We start from the raw sequence: 16492 nt of genomic DNA on the forward strand, positions 1-16492 counted from the left end.
AGACTCCACATGTTTGTGTTTTTTAATAGTTTTTTTCTTGTAGTTTAATTCTAGTGTCATACTGCTGTGGTCAGAAAAGATGTTGATATGATTTTAATCTTCTTAAACTTATTAAGACTTATTTTGTGGCCTAATGTGATCTATCCTGAAGAATGTTCCATGTGCACTTGAAAATAATGTACATTCTGCTGTTTGTGGCTGAAATACTCTGTCTATATATCTATTAATTCCATTTGATCCAATAGGCTTGTGTTTCCTTATTGACTTTCTGTCTGGGTGATCTATTCATTCATGTATGTGGGGTCCCCTACTATTATTATATTACTGTTAACTTCTCCTTTTATGTTTCTTAATATTAGCTTTATGTATTTAGGTATTCCTTTGTTGAGTGAATATATGATTACAATTGTTTTGTCTTCTTGTTTGATTGATTCATTTATCAATATGTAGTGTTCATCTTTGTCTCTTGTTGCAGTCTTTGTTTTAAAGTCTATTTTGTCTGATATAAGTATTGCCACTGCAGCTTTTTTTGTATTTCCACTGGCATGGAATACCTTTTTCCATCCTCTCACTGTCAGTCTGTCTGTGTCTTTAGATCTGAAGTGAGTCTCTTGTAGGCAGCATAGATTTGAATCTTTTTTTTTTTTTTTTGTGGTACACGGGCCTCTCACTGCTGTGGCCTCTCCCGTTGCGGACCACAGGCTCCGGACATGCAGGCTCATCAGCCATGGCTCACAGGCCTAGCCGCTCCGCAGCATGTGGGATCTTCCCAGACTGGAGCACAAACCTGTGTCCCCTGCATCGGCAGGCAGATTCTCAACCACTGCATCACCAGGGAAGCCCTGAATCTTTTAAAAATTCATTTAGCTACTCTATGTCTTTTGACTGGAGCATTTAGTCTATTTACACTTAAATAAATTATTGACAGGTATGTACTTATTGCCATTTTGTTAATTGCTTTCTCATTGGTGTAGTTATTTTTGTTCCTTTCTTCTTTTGCTCTCTCCCCTTGTGGTTCGATGACTTCCTGTAATGTTATGTTTGGATTCCTTTCTCTTTATTTTGTGTGTATCTATTATAGGTTTTTGGTTTGTGGTTATCATGAGGTTCATGTGTAACAGCATAAACATATATATGATAATTTTGAGTTGATGATCTTTTCAGTTTGAATGCATTCTGACAACCTTACATTTTTACTCCAACCCTTCCCCCCCCCAATTTAATGTTTTTGACATCATATTGTACATCTTTTTGTTTTGTGGATATAGATGATTTTCCTACTATTGTCTTTTAGTCTTCCTACTAGCTTTTTATTTTTACTGTATGTTTTCTTAATTTTCATATTTCTGGTTGTAAGCTTTTCTTTTCTGCTTAGAAAAGTCCCTTTAACATTTCTTGTAGATTCAATTTAGTGGTACTGAATTCATTTAGCTTTTGCTTGTCTGTTAAGCTCTTTTTCTTCTTCAAATTTGAATGATAACCTTGCTAGGTAGAGTATTCTTTTTGTAGGTTTTTTTCCTTTCATCACTTTGAATATATCATGCCACTCTCCTCTTGCCTGCAAAGTTTCTGCTGAGAAGTCATGTGATAGTCTTAGGGGGAGTTCCTTTGTATGTAACTAGTTGCTTTTCTCTTGCTGCTTTTGAGATTCTCTCTTTATCTTTAATTTTTGTCATTTTACTTTTTTTTTTTTTGCGGTACGCGGGCCTCTCACTGTTGTGGCCTCTCCCGTTGCAGAGCAACAGGCCCCGGATGCGCAGGCTCAGCGGCCATGGCTCATGGGCACAGCCGCTCTGCGGCATGTGGGATCTTCCCGGACCGGGACACGAACCCGTGTCCCCTGCATTGGCAGGTGGACTCCCAACCACTGTGCCACCAGGGAAGCCCTGTCATTTTAATTTTAATGTGTCTTGATGTGGACTTCTTTGGTTCATCTCTTTTTTTTTTAATTAATTTATTTTTTTGGCCATTACCTGGCATATGAGATCTTAGTTCCCCAACCAGGGATTAAATTAGCACCCCCTGAAGTGGAAACATGGAGTCTTAACCACTGGACCACCAGGGAAGTCCCTGGTTCATATTTTTGGGACTCTCTGTGCTTCCTGGACTTGTATGTCTGTTTCCTTCCCCAGGTTAAAAAAGTTTTTAACTATTATTTCTTCAAATAAGTTCTGCCTCTTTTTCTTTCTCTTGTCCTTCTAGGATCCCTGTAATGTGAGTGTTAGTATGCTTGATGTTGTTCCAGAAGTCTTTTTTCTGTTCATCTTGGGTGAGTTCTACTACTCTGTCTTCCCATTTTCTGATCTGTTCTTCTGTATCATCTAATCTGCTGTTGATGCCTTCTAGTGTATTTTTATATCATTTATTGTATTCTTTAGCTCTGTTTGGGTCTTCTTTCTTTTTTCTACTTTCTTACTTTTCTTACTTTCTTTACTTTTACTTTTTTACTTTCTATTTTTACTTTTACTTTTTATTCTCACTGTGTTCATCTGTTTTTCTCCTGAGTTTGTTCTTTTTTTTATTTTTATTTTTTTTGCAGTATGCAGGCCTCTCACTGTTGTGGCCTCTCCCGTCGTGGAGCACAGGCTCAGCAGCCATGGCTCATGGGCCTAGCCACTCCACAGCATGTGGTATCTTCCCGGACCGGGGCATGAACCCATGTCCCCTGCATCGGCAGGTGGACTCTCAACCACTGCACCACCAGGGAAGCCCTGTTGAGCATCTTTATGATCATTATCTTGAACCCTTAACAGGCAGATTTCTTATCTCCACTTAATTTAGTTCTTTTTTCTGAGGTTTTATCTCTTCATTTTGCCCAGTTCTCTGTGTTTATTTCTAGGTGTTAGGTTGGCCAGTTATGTTTCCCAATTTTGGAGAGATGACTTATGTAGGAAATATCCTATGGGATCCAGTAGCATGCTCCTCTCTGGTCACCAAACTATATGTTCTAGGGTGCTCCCTATGTGGGCTGCATGCCCCCTTCTGTTGTGGGAGGGCTGACTACTATGGGCACACTAGTAGGTAAGGCTTGGTACTCGCCTGATTGGCAGTGAGGCTATGTGTCATGTGGTAGCTGCAGGCCTACTGAAGAGTGCAATAGACTTCCCATGTAGTTGGCTGTGTGGCCCAGGATGGCACAGGGCATTTGCTGACCTGCTGGTGAACAAGACTGTGTCTCCACATGTCTGTCTGCTTGATCTGGTAGGGGCACATGGGCTGGTGCCAACGTGCTGGAGGGTGGGTCTGGGTTCTCTGTGTGGTTTCTTATATGCCCAAGGGGATTGGGGCTGGTGCAGCCTGCTGGTGGGCAGATAAGCCCCTGGCACTTGAGGGAAGATTACTAAATGATGCTTGCCAGTGATGGTATTATTATGGAAAAATGAGCTCCCCAAAACGGCTGCTGCCAGCATCTCCATCCCCAGGAGGTTCTCCAAGATCAGCAGGTAGGTCTGACCCAGGCTCCTTTCAAACTACTGCCTCTGTTCTGGGACTTGGACTGTGTGAGAATTTGCATGTGCTCTTTAAGAGCAGAGGATCTGTTCCCTATAGCCTTGTCACTCTCCCAAATATAAGTCCCGCTGGTTTTCAAAGCCAGATGTTCTGGGTGCTAATCTTCCCCATGCAGGACCCCTGGGCTAGAGAGCCTGATGTGGGGCTTGGACCCCTTGCTCTTTGGGCAGGACCTCTACTATTGTGATATTCCTCCAATTTGTGGGTCACTGACCCAGGGGTGTGGGTCCTGATGATATGTGTCTCCACCCCTCCTACTCATCTTGTTACGGTTCCTTCTTTATATCTTTAGTTGTGGAAATTTTTTTTCTGCTAACCATCAGATTGTTCTCATGGATAGTTGCTTTATACATAGTTGTAATTTTGGTATACTTGTGGAGAGGAGGTAGTTCAATGTCTTCCTACTCCACCTTTGAAAACAAGCTGGGATGCATTGTTAAGAGCAGATGTTCCCTCCAATCCCTTATCCTTGCTGCATTTATATCATGGGAATTCATAGCCAGAAGCCTTCAACTTGCACCCCTCTACCCATTCCAGGGTTTCACTACAACTACCTGTAACCTCCAAACTTCCCTCTACTAATTAGGTGCCCAGCATACTTGCTCACCCCGTCAGACCTCTGGGAAAGTGACTTCTTATCCAACGTGGAAAGTCTTGTTTTTGATATAGTTCACTTCCTGAATTCTATGAGGAAGGAGTCTTTCTTTTTAAGATTCCATTTCCTTGAAGGTCACAGATATGTCTTTTCCTATTTGAATGTTAACACCCTTCTCACAGGCAGGTAAGGAGAAGTCCCTAATCTGATCCTGTCTCAGAGGAGCAGTACTCAGCTTGTGATCAGGGAGTAATATGAGTGGATTGATGGTCATCTTCATTTCCATGGTTACCAGACCCTGCTGTTGGGAAAGGTTCACTGCTCCTCCATCCTGTGGTAGTTAATGCTTTGCTAGTATAATCATCTCTTGGTATATGCAGAGGATTGGTTCCAGAACCCCCCACGGATACCAAAATCCATGAATGCTCAAGTCCCTTACAGTTGGTGCTCCGTATCTATGGCTTCTGCAACTGCAGATATGGAAGGCTGACTATATTTAGTCAGTGTCAGCTAACACCTACAGGATGAAAAGATTATGTCAACTTTCTCCACAAAATGCTCATAATTCTCTAGTAATACTATACCTCCAGGTTTTTGCTGGGAGCAGCACTAAGGACAATAAAGACTTCCTAAAATTATGCATTTGATGTTATAATTGTTCACTATTAGGCATATTTTCTATCTATCTTGGAAGAAACATATTCTTCCTTCTGTAAAGAAGTGAGATGATCAGCCTCTTCTGCTCAGAGAGTGAGGAACAGCTTATTTGCTCTGGATCTTAGTTTCCATGTTCTTATCGCAGGATGGCAATCTCATGCCCATGGGTTCTTGTGACAACTGATGATGGAGCAGTAAGGGTGATGATTGAAAAACTGGGCCTTCAAGTTAGACAGACGTGGGTTGAAATTCAGCTCTAATCCTACATTTTCTACTGATTCACTCTCTGAACCTGACAAGTGCCTGAATAGATCTGTACCTTAGTTTGTTCAACTGCAGAATGGGAAGAATAACACCTACCTCTCAGGGTGGAGTAAAAAGTGAGACATGTCAAGCCCACTGGGGGTGCCTGGTTAGTAGTCATATGCGTTAGCACCAATTTTCTGGTTTTCCCATTGAGTGGGTATGGGGAAGGGTGCAGAATGCAAATGACAGAGTCCCACAGTAAATCTGCAGTTGGCATAATTAGTGAAAATGCAAATTAAATATTTGACCAGCGATAAGAAGTTTATGAGCATGAATACCACAGCTCTGATCACATAGCCTATGTGTGTAGTAAGAGGCAGCATTTCTTTTGTTTAAAACCCTGTGTACTCAATTTGCATTCAAAGGAAGGTTGTGGAATCATCCAGGCCCACTGCAAACAAGAAATTGGGATGCCAGCAAGGCCAATGTTTTTGAGAGAATGTTGGGCTATTAATCATAAAATAGCAAAACAGGGCACTTTTATTTATAGCAAACTGTTGTTAGGGAGATAATAAGAACCCCTTTCAAAACTCTCATTTTTTTTTCTCCCACAGAGGAGTACTTGGCTTATACAACGATTTTTTAGATGAAACAAAAACTCCATACATGCATGAGCCCTGAGTGTTTGTGGTTTTTAGACCTTGCCATCAACCAGCCCCTGCAGGATGGGGAGGTGTGGAGCAACCCTGTGAAGGGAGGCCAGGGTGTAGCTAGCTCCCTTTAATAGTGACTGGGTATGTAAAGCCCCGTTAGGTTGGAAATGAATGAGTAGCCCCGGGAAAGCTCAGATGACCTTTTGCACCTTCCTCTGCTGGATGACCGAGAAGTCCCAGTTTACCTCCTGTGTGCTAGGAGGGGCCAGTGACCATCATTAAATTAGATGTCCCTTTCCTGGTCCCTCTAGAGTTAGATGCTGCCTCCTTCCAGGAAGTTTGTGGGGGGATGTCAGCTCATGAAAGTTCACCTGTGCTCAGTCCCTTGAAGTACAAGGTCTGAGCTTTTTCAGTTTCTGGATAGAGCAGACACTTAAATATTTGTGGAATTCACGAACGACTTTATGCATGCCTTTGGACCTGTACTCTAGCAAATAGAAGATGTGGTAGGCTGAAAAATGCACACCCCCCCCCCCGCAAAGATACCCACATCCTAATCCTTGGAACTTGTACATATTGGCTTTTTGGAAAAAGGGTCTTTGGAGATGCAATCAAGAGATGAGAAAATGGGCTTCCCTGGTGGTGCAGTGGTTGAGAGTCCGCCTGCCGATGCAGGGGACACGGGTTCGGGAAGATTCCACATGCCGCGGAGCAGCTAGGCCCGTGAGCCATGGCCGCTGAGCCTGTGCGTCCGGAGCCTGTGCTCTGCAACGGGAGAGGCCACAACAGTGAGAGGCCCGTGTACCGCCAAAAAAAAAAAAAAAAAAGAGATGAGAAGATTATCTTAGATTATGGAGTCGACCCTAAGTTCAGTTGCATGTGCTTTTATAAGAGAGGAAACATAGGGAGATTTAACTACAGACAGAAGAGGAGAAGGTGATGTGGAAAGGGAGGCAGGCATTGGAGTAACGCAGCAGCCGCAAGCTAAGGATTGCCGACAGCCACCAGAAACTGGGAGAGAGTTTCCTTAGTGCCCTGGGAGGGAAGGTGACCTGCTGACACCTTGGTTTCAGACTAGTGAAACCGATTTTGTATTTCTGGCCTCCAGGACTGTGAGGAATAAATTTCTGCTGTTGTAAGCCACCAAGTGTGTGGTAGTTTGTTAGAGCAGCCACAGAAAACAAATACAGAAGACATAGCCATTTCCTCACCAACAACCAAACTCTGCCTTGTTACAATGTCAGGTACAAGCTTGTGTCCTACACAGATGCTACTGGGGTGATAACTACATTCTATTCACATTCTGCTAACTAAGAAGAGAATCTTTAAAAATAGTTTTCAAAATTATTATAAAAGTAAAATACATTCATCATAAAAAAGAGGCCAAACACTACAGTAAAGTACAAAGTAAGTGTGTCCTCTACTCATTTCCCAGAGGGCAGTCCTCTAGCTGTATTTGTATTCCTCTCTAAATTATTATGAATAGAAGTGTATTTACATCTACTCATTTAGACACAAACCAGATCATTCATTCACATCACACAGTCCCTTTTTGTTCATTAAAAATTAAATTTTGGGCTTCCTTGGTGGTGCAGTGGTTGAGAGTCCTCCTGCCGATGCAGGGGACACGGGTTCGTGCCCCGGTCCGGGAGGATCCCACATGCCATGGAGCAGCTGGGCCCGTGAGCCATGGCCGCTGAGCCTGTGCATCTGGAGCCTGTGCTCCGCAACGGGAGAGGCCACAACAGTGAGAGGCCCGCGTACCGCAAAAAAAAAAACAAAAAAAAACAAAAATTAAATTAAATTTTGGGAGATCTTTCCATATGTATATATAGGTATTTCCTCATTCTTTTTAAACAACTGTGTAAACATTTTGTTGTATGAATCTATCACAATTGATTTACTTGGTCCAAAATGGCAAATTATTAAGGTAACTGAATATGCTTCTGTTTTGACAAGGACAGGACACTTTAAACTGTACTTATAAGAGCATAGAATATCTTTCTTTCCCTAAACCATGGCAGACTATTGTGATTGTGATCAAAAGGCAGCATGGTTAATGAAGAGGTCTGGGTTCCTTGCAGTAACCGTGGAATTGGGGAGCAGTCTGGGATTTGCCCTCTGTTTTTACTCCTAAACTCTCTGTGCAGCGGACAAACACCCCAGCAATTTGTTCATTCATTTCTTCATGCAACCAGTGGGTTTCAGAGCCTTCTATGTTCCCAGAGTTGTGCCAGCATTCTGCAGCAGATAAAGATGAGTAATATAAAACATTCTGCCTCCAAGTAGCTTGTTGCCAAACAACAGGAGCCCTGTGGCACTCTGTTTGAGCACAAGTGCGGGAAGTGGGGTAGTGAGAGATGAACCGAGAAAGGTCAGGTGGGGCTAAGCCCACCTGTAGCTTATTTATTTTATATATAGTAGTTTCTACATCTTAATCCCATACCCCTATCATGCCCCTCCCCCCTTCCCTCTCCCCAGTGGTAACCACTAGTTTGTTCTCTATATCTTGAAAGTATTTTAAAGTGTGTTTGTGTGTTTTAATCAAAAGATCTAGCAAGAAGAGGGCTGAAGAGCTATAGGCTGGTCTATTTTTAACCACAAGATCAAAGGTGGAGCAAAGAAAGCTGATGAGACAGGTTTTCCTCCACACCAGGAGAACAGGCCCAGGTGGGCTCTCAGGGGTTGCAAATACAGGTGGGGGTGGGGCCTGGGCTCCTTTCCCTCCCCCTAAGGGCACTGGGAACAGCTTCCTCTTTGAGGCTGGCAGAGGTAGGCATCTGTGCTCCTGGGCATTGCCCTTGGCCCTGAGATGAGTTCTGAGTGGGCTCCGCCCTCCCCCAGCCAACCCAGTACCCTCCTGGGGCCCCTCTGGAGCCCCTTCTCGGTGCTGCACCTGTAGGGTGGGCACAGCTGCGGTGGCAGCACCGCAGTCATTATGGGAAGAATATGCTAATGACAGATGCCTGTGATGAATTTGCCTTTTCTGTCGCCCATCAAGCCCAAGCTGCACTTGTTGGAAAGGATAATTAAATCGGAATCAAATGCTTGCCGTCAATATTGAACTCGGAGCGCTACATAACAATACAGGAAGTAATGGGTCCAACTGTAAATGCCCACCTTTGCTGGAGACCCTGGCTGGGCTCGGGGTGTGTGCTCAAATGAGCTTCTCGGTAAACAATCAAGGGCTCAGTGGCGCGGGTCATGTTTATGAGCTTGTTAATGCTCGTGCATTTAGGGTAATGCTATTTGTTCCCCTAAGACTGGACAAAACCTGACTCAGAAAGTGTGGGATCCAGAGCGACTAGGCCAGGCCAATACGGGGATTTGTCACGGGCACCTACCCACCCTGGGCCTCCTATTTGCTCAGGCTTGGCCCGGGGTGGGGGAGGGGGGCGCTGCACGTGAGTTTCTGCCTCCCTGCAGCTTCTCACCTGCTCTGGCAAAGCGGTGGTTGTGATGGTGACCCGGCGGGGTAAGTGCCCATGACAAATCCTGCCAGATGCCTCTTCCTCATGTGATGTGCTCGCCCTGATGCATCTTGCAGTACCGGAAAGCGAAAAGTGCGTGGGTGTCAAGTGGCTATTTCTCTGGGGTCCAAACGGTAGTTTTCTCTAAGGACTTTCTTTGGGGAAAATTTTGTAAGGAGAAGTCAACGTGTCCCACCACGCCTTGCTCCTAAATGCCAGGTGCTGCCACCGTCCTAACGCCTGGGACCCGGGTGAGGACGGTAACTGGTACAGTCCCTTGTTTGTTAGCAATGGCCAGGGAAACCCAGAGAGTGAAATGCAGCACAAGGGGGCTCACGTGTGAGACAGAGAACCAGGACCTGCCCGTCCGCCCCTCACACACGGGAATCAGACAGCTTTCCTCAGTGTCCCTAGGAGTTGAGTCGCTCCTGCTCCATTTCATTTATATTTAGAGATGGGGAAAAGGGGCTTCTCCAGACCACCTCCTTCTACACATCTGTCTGTTAAGAGGGAATGCATTTATTATATATAGGATGGATAAACAACGAGGTCCTACTGGATAGCATAGGGAAATATATTCAATATCCTGTGATAAACCATAATGGAAAAGAATATGAAAAAGAATGTGTATAGGGACTTCCCTGGTAGTCCAGTGGTTAAGACTTCACCTTCCAATGCAGGGGGTGTGGGTTTGATCCCTGGTGGGGGAGCTAAGATCCCACAAGCCTTGTAGCCAAAAAACCAAAACATAAAACAGAAGCAATATTGTAACAAATTCAAAAGACTTAAAAAAAAATAAAAAGCAGTGGCGTGTGTTTTAAAAAAACAAAAGAATGTGTATACATGTATAACTGAATCATTTTGCTGTACAGCAGAAATTAACACAACATTGTAAATCAACTATACTTCAATAAAATAAATTTTAAAAGAGCAAATGCATTTAATTGTAGCCTTCTTTAACGCTAAAGATCTCCCCCCATTTCCTATGCATCCAGTTTATTTATAGAAGATAATTCAACAATGTTAATGAATTCAACAAACATTTACGAGTCACATCATGTGCCCGGCAGTCTTCTCAGTGCAGGGGATGCAGAGCTGAATAGGACAGGGGTGAACAGCATGCAACTTTGCCTGGGGAAGGTATGCAGCCTCCGTGATTAATACAACTTGTGGTCATGTGTCCTAAACACTATGAATCTAGGCTAATGAGGAGACTTCTAATGTCTTACTTCCCTGGTCAGACTCAGTGACCTCTTTAGGTATCTTAAATATTTTACTGGAGAAATACAGTGACCTCTTTCAAAGGGGTCCTCACAGATGCAGCAAAGCCTGTCATTTGAGGTGTAAGGAGCCAGGGACTGATTACTTATTCATCAACAGTCCCACTGTCTCTGCCTGGCCCAGCAAACACTTGGAGACCAATTATTTACTTTTCCATCTCCATGTCAACTGCCTTCCTCCCCTTTGAAGTTCCAAACATCTACACCCCCTCCCCAAATCCTCTTTTGTCTTTAATTGAAGATGGTATTTAAGGTGAGGGCTTCAGTCATTTGGGCAAGTTACTTAGTTTTCCTGGGTCTCTCCAATGTATACATGTTATTAAACTTTTGTTTGATATTCTCCTGTTAATCTATCTCATGTCAGTTTAACAAAAGAACCTTGAAGGGTCAAGGACATGAATCCCATTCATGAGGTCTCCACCTCATGATCCGATTATCCCAAAAGGCCCTATCTCCTAACACCATCATATTGGGGTTAGAATTTTAACATATGAATTTGAGGGGGACGCAGACATTCAGTCCATAACAATTTTCTTGTTCATCTCTGAAGTATCTGAATGTAACACAACTGGAATATTTTTCTAGGTTGGTCTTTTTTGCCATGAACACTTCACTCTTCAATATAAAGAGAACTGTGCAATCCCTTAAAATCCCTTAAAATCGCTAGAATAGAATAGATGGTTAAGTGATATTACTGCCTTTCAACCTTCTGAATTAGAACCTGTTAAATAACAGCTAACTGGAATATGTCACTTCTGTTATTTTTCTCTTGTGAAATTCACTGACACTGAGTCTGCTTCTCACATTAAACTTATTAGTATTTTATAATTTATAAGATGTAACAAATTATTGGGTGAGAAATTGGGAACACACCTCTTTGATTTGGAAGAACTCATTTCACACCCAGCTAGATGAGTTTACTCTTAGAGATTATAATGAGCAGGTGTCAACAAAGTTACCCGTTAATGGGCAAATATTATTCACTACAGACGGGAACTGTGTCCCAGGTATGTTATTCACAAGGTAGTGGCTGAACTTGGAATCAGAGGTAGTACGATCACAAACAAAAGAAAAAAATATTTTCCTAATTTTCTGTTCTAAAATCAGCTGACAGTAGGAGAATTCCAGGTGGTTCATACAGCATTCTACCACCAGGCGTCCATGGTCAATTGCATTTAGACTTTGAGGGAGGCCTACTTTAGCCTACGAATGCGAAACAGCCCTGTGCTGGAGTTACTGTTAAGGGGTGAATATAGCCCCAGCTTGCTGCGGACAGTTCGAGCTGCCAGCTTTATTTCCCAGGATAAAGCTGATAAAATTATCTGTGATTCTAACAGCTTTTCAGATTTCAAAAGATTAAATTCTGTGTACTTGGGCCAGTAACAGCTTTAAAAACTCTCTGATCCTGAGTGGGTTCCTGGTTTATTTTTGGCTTTGATCTTACTTCAAAAGTATAGATTTAAGTATTTTAAAAAATAGAATGGGGCTTCCCTGGTGGCGCAGTGTTTGAGGGTCTGCCTGCTGATGCAGGGGACGCGGGTTCGTGCTCCGCTCCGGGAAGATCCCACATGCCGCCGAGCGGCTGGGCCCGTGAGCCATGGCCGCTGAGCCTGCGCATCCGGAGCCTGTGCTCCCCAATGGGAGAAGCCACAACAGTGAGAGGCCCGCGTACAGCAAAAAAAAAAAAAAAAAAAAAAATAGAATGAATAAAGAGGTGGGACTTGCCAATGAGAATTCAAAGCAGGGGACTTGGTGGGAAATGAGTTTGGAGCAGAAATTTACCATTCATTCCTTCTCAGTTCAGTGTTTAATGGTGGCCTGGGGATCACCTAGGAAAGACTGGAAGATGTTTCTAAAACTTTGCCTTGTAAAAATTGTTTCTCTTCCACGTTCAGATTTTTCAACTCTGTACAAGCAGAGACGTAGGACATTGCACAGGAAAATACCAATGAGTTGCCAAGATCTCAGCTCTTATAAAAGTCAGTAAAGATTCCTTTTTTAAAGTTGCTCTCCAACTAAACTGTCTCTGATATTCTTTGTGATTCTTCCATCTTAGGGTCCAGGCAGAGAGAAGGTGAAAATAATCTTCTTAGGCTTTTATGAAAACAAAGCACTCAGTACCCAATCTAATCTCTCATTTACTTTTCTCCCCAAACTGGCACAATACTCTATGCTTCTGTTAACTCTAAGGGGACAATATTTTCAATTGGTTATACTTTTCTTACAGCAGAGAGTAGAGTTATAGAAGGAATATCTGTTCTCTTAGAATCAAGAGTTTTTGTAAGTTCAAAAGAGACTTTTTATAAGTCCTCTACTAACTTTATACATAAAACTACAGGAGGGCTTCCCTGGTGGTGCAGTGGTTGAGAGTCCGCCTGCCGATGCAGGGGACACGGGTTCATGCCCGGGTCCGGGAGGATCCCGCATGCTGCGGAGCAGCTAGGCCCGTGAGCCATGGCCGCTGAGCCTGCGCGTCCGGAGCCTGTGCTCCGCAACGGGAGAGGCCACAACAGGGAGAGGCCCGCGTACCGCAAAAGAAAAAAAAAAAAAAAACTACAGGAGCTGCTGTAGGACAACCAGAAGCAGCCTCAGCCTCTGCATTTTAGGAATCAGCACTTTCATTGAGAGCAAATGAAACATGCAGAATACAGTCAGACAGTTAAGATAAACTGCTAGGGAGACAAAGGAGGGATGCAGACAGGGGTTCTGAGGGAGCCCACCAGAAGTGAAGACACTGACAGAGGGATTAAATCCACCCTAAATATGAAAATACTTTAAAAAGTAGCTGCAGGAAATACATCAGAACAGATGTAGGAAAGGAATCACAAAGTACCTACCATTTAATGGGTCAGGCAAATGACTTAAAAAGATAGACTCAGTTTAATGGAGAATACATGATTAAAGGGATAGTCTTCCAAACATATAGCTACTGGGGGAGATTAAAAGAAAAAAGAAGAAAGAAGGGCATCTTGGCACTTAAACAATGAGGGAGGAAAGAAATAAAAGGGAAAAAATAGCTTTGCCTGCAAGACAACAGATAATCACAATATCTGAGGACTTGTAAACCCTCCACCACCTAGAAACAAGGAGTCAAAGAAACAAAAACCCTATTAAAGTACTCAGCCTTTGCTAGACAGAAAAAACGTGCCACTAAGCTAGAAATCTTGTAAGACACCTCAATATCAAAAAAAATGGGCAAGAAGAAAATTAAATCCATAGAGAACTATGGATTTGCAGAAAATCAGGAAATAAATTTTTACAGAAATTTGTCCTCAGAAAAGAATCATAAAGGGCTTCCCTGGTGGCGCAGTGGTTGAGAATCTGCCTGATAATGCAGGGGACATGGGTTTGAGTCCTGGTCTGGGAGGATCCCACATGCTGTGGAGCAACTAGGCCCGTGAGCCACAACTACTGAGCCTGCGCGTCTGGAGCCTGTGCTCTGCAACAAGAGAGGCTGCGATAGTGCGAGGCCCATGCACTGCGATGAAGAGTGGCCCGCACTTGCCACAACTAGAGAAAGCCCTTGCACAGAAACGAAGACCCAACACAGCAAAAATAAATAAATAAATAAATTACTAAAACTCCTACCCCCACATCTTCTTAAAAAAAAAAAGAAAGAAACATAAAGCAGAAGAAAACTGTAAATCTACATTCCAACTCAGAAACTAAGGACATAAATAGACAATAAACAAGGAGAATTTTTTTTAAAGTTGATTGAATTCAGGAAAGAAATGGAATAAAAATACAAAATTATCTCAGAAATGAAAAATAAATTACAAGATACTCATGAAAGAACAGACTCAAATGAAAATTTAATAGGGACAACAGAGAAAAGCAGGAATACAGCACATACAAAGAAAATGGCATAAAGAAAGAACTGAAATGGATGGGAGAAAAAGTAGTGGAAATGGAAAACAGGCAAAGAAGAAATAACATTCCTATCAGTGAAGTCCCTGAAGCAGGAAGAACAAATCAACAGAGCAGAGCTATATTTAAGCTATAACCCAAGAAATATTTCCAGAATTATAAAAAGACCTGAATCCATGCATTGAAAAGACTGGCTACCTCAGAAAATTACAACAGAATGATCAACTCTGAGGCATTTTCTAGTAAAACTATTAGATTTCAAATATAAAGATAAAATCCTCAAGATCTGCAGGCAAAAAGGAAAAATAATTTTAAAGAGCAAAAAAATTAGTCTGGCAACAAACTTTTCAAGACCAACCTACAAAACCAGGTAATAATGGAGCAGTATTTTTTAAAAGCTTAATGAAAGAAAGTATGAGTCTAGGGGGACCTTGAAGATGGCGGAAGAGTAAGACGCGGAGATGGCCTTCCTCCCCATGTATACACCAGAAATACATCTACACGTGGAACAACTACAGAACACCTACTGAAGGCTGGCAGAAGACCTCAGACCTCCCAAAAGGCAAGAAACTCCCCACGTACCTGGGTAGGGCAAAAGAAAAAAAGAAAAAACAGAGACAAAAGAATAAGGACGGCACCTGCACCAGTGGGAGGGAGCTGTGAAGGAGGAAAAGTTTCCACACACTAGGAAGCCCCTCCGCGGGCGGAGACTGCGGGAGGCGGAGGGGGGAGCTTCTGGACCGCGGAGTGGTGCACAGCGACGGGTGCGGAGGGAAAAGCGAGGAGATTCCTGCACAGACGATCGGTGCCGACCGGCACTCACCAGCCCGAGAGGCTTGTCTGCTCACCCGCCGGGGCGGGTGGGGCTGCGAGCTGAGGCCCGGGTTTTGGTTTTGGATGGAGCGCAGGGAGAGGACTGGGGTTGGCGGCTTGAACATAGCCTGAAGGGGTTAGTGCACCACGACTAGCCGGGAGGGAGTTCGGGGAAAAGCCTGCACCTGCCGAAGAGGCAAGAGACTTTTTCTTCCCTCTTTGTTTCCTGGTGCGCTAGGAGAGGGGTTTAAGAGCGCTGCTTAAAGGAACTCCAGAGACGGGCGCGAGCTGCGGCTAAAAGCGCGGACCCCAGAGACGGGCGGGAGACACTAAGGCTGCTGCTGCCGCCACCAAGGGGCCTGTGTGCGAGCACAGGTCACTCTCCACACCCCTCTTCCGCGGAGCCTGTGCAGCCCGCCACTGCCAGGTCCCCGGGATCCAGGGACAACTTCCCCGGGAGAACGCACGGCGGGCCTCAAGCTGCTGCAACGTCACGCCGCCTCTGACGCCGCAGACCCGCCCCGTACGCAGTGCCCCTCCTTCCCCCCCCCAACCCCCGGCCTGAGTGAGCCGGAGCCCCCGAATCAGCGGCTCCTTTAACCCCGTCCTGTCTGAGCAAAAAACAGACGCCCTCCAGCGACCTACGCGCAGAGACAGGGCCAAATCCAAAGCTGAGCTCCTGTGAGCTGTGAGAACAAAGAAGAGAAAGGGAAATCTCTCCCAGCAGCCTCAGAAGCAGCGGATTAAAGCTCCACAATCAACTTGATATACCCTGCATCTGTGGAATACCTGAATAGACAAGGAATGATCCCAAATTGAAGAGGGGGAATTTAGGAGCGAGATCTGTGATTTTTTTCCCTTTTCCTCTTTTTGTGAATGTGTACGTGTATGCTTCTGTGTGAGATCTTGTCTGTATACTCTTGCTTCCACCATTTGTCCTAGGGCTCTATCCGTCCATGGTTTAAAAAAAAATTTTTTTTTCTTAATAATTAATTTTAATTGTAATAACTTTATTATACTTTACCTTCGTTCTTTCTTTCTTTCTTTCCTTCCTTCCTTCCCTCCTTTAGACAACGAATCACCCCAAATTGAGGAGGTGGTCTCTGAGAGCAAGATTTATGATTTTTCCCCCTTTACCTCTTTTTGTGAAGGTGTATGTGTATGCTTCTGTGTAAGATTTTCTCTGTATAGCTTTGCTTCCAACATTTGTCCTAAGGTTCTATCCATCCCTTTTTTTTTCTAAATATTTTTTAATTCAATAACTATATTATACTTTATTTTATTTTTACTGTATCTTCTTTCTTTCTGTCTTTTTTCCTTCTTTCCCTCCTTCCTTCCTTCCTTCCTCCCTCCCCTCCCTCCTTTCTTTCCTTCTTTGCTTCTTTCTTCCTTCCTTCCTTT

Source organism: Phocoena phocoena, chromosome 2 (genome assembly GCF_963924675.1).
Source record: "Phocoena phocoena chromosome 2, mPhoPho1.1, whole genome shotgun sequence".
In the NCBI taxonomy this organism is placed as follows: domain Eukaryota; kingdom Metazoa; phylum Chordata; class Mammalia; order Artiodactyla; family Phocoenidae; genus Phocoena; species Phocoena phocoena.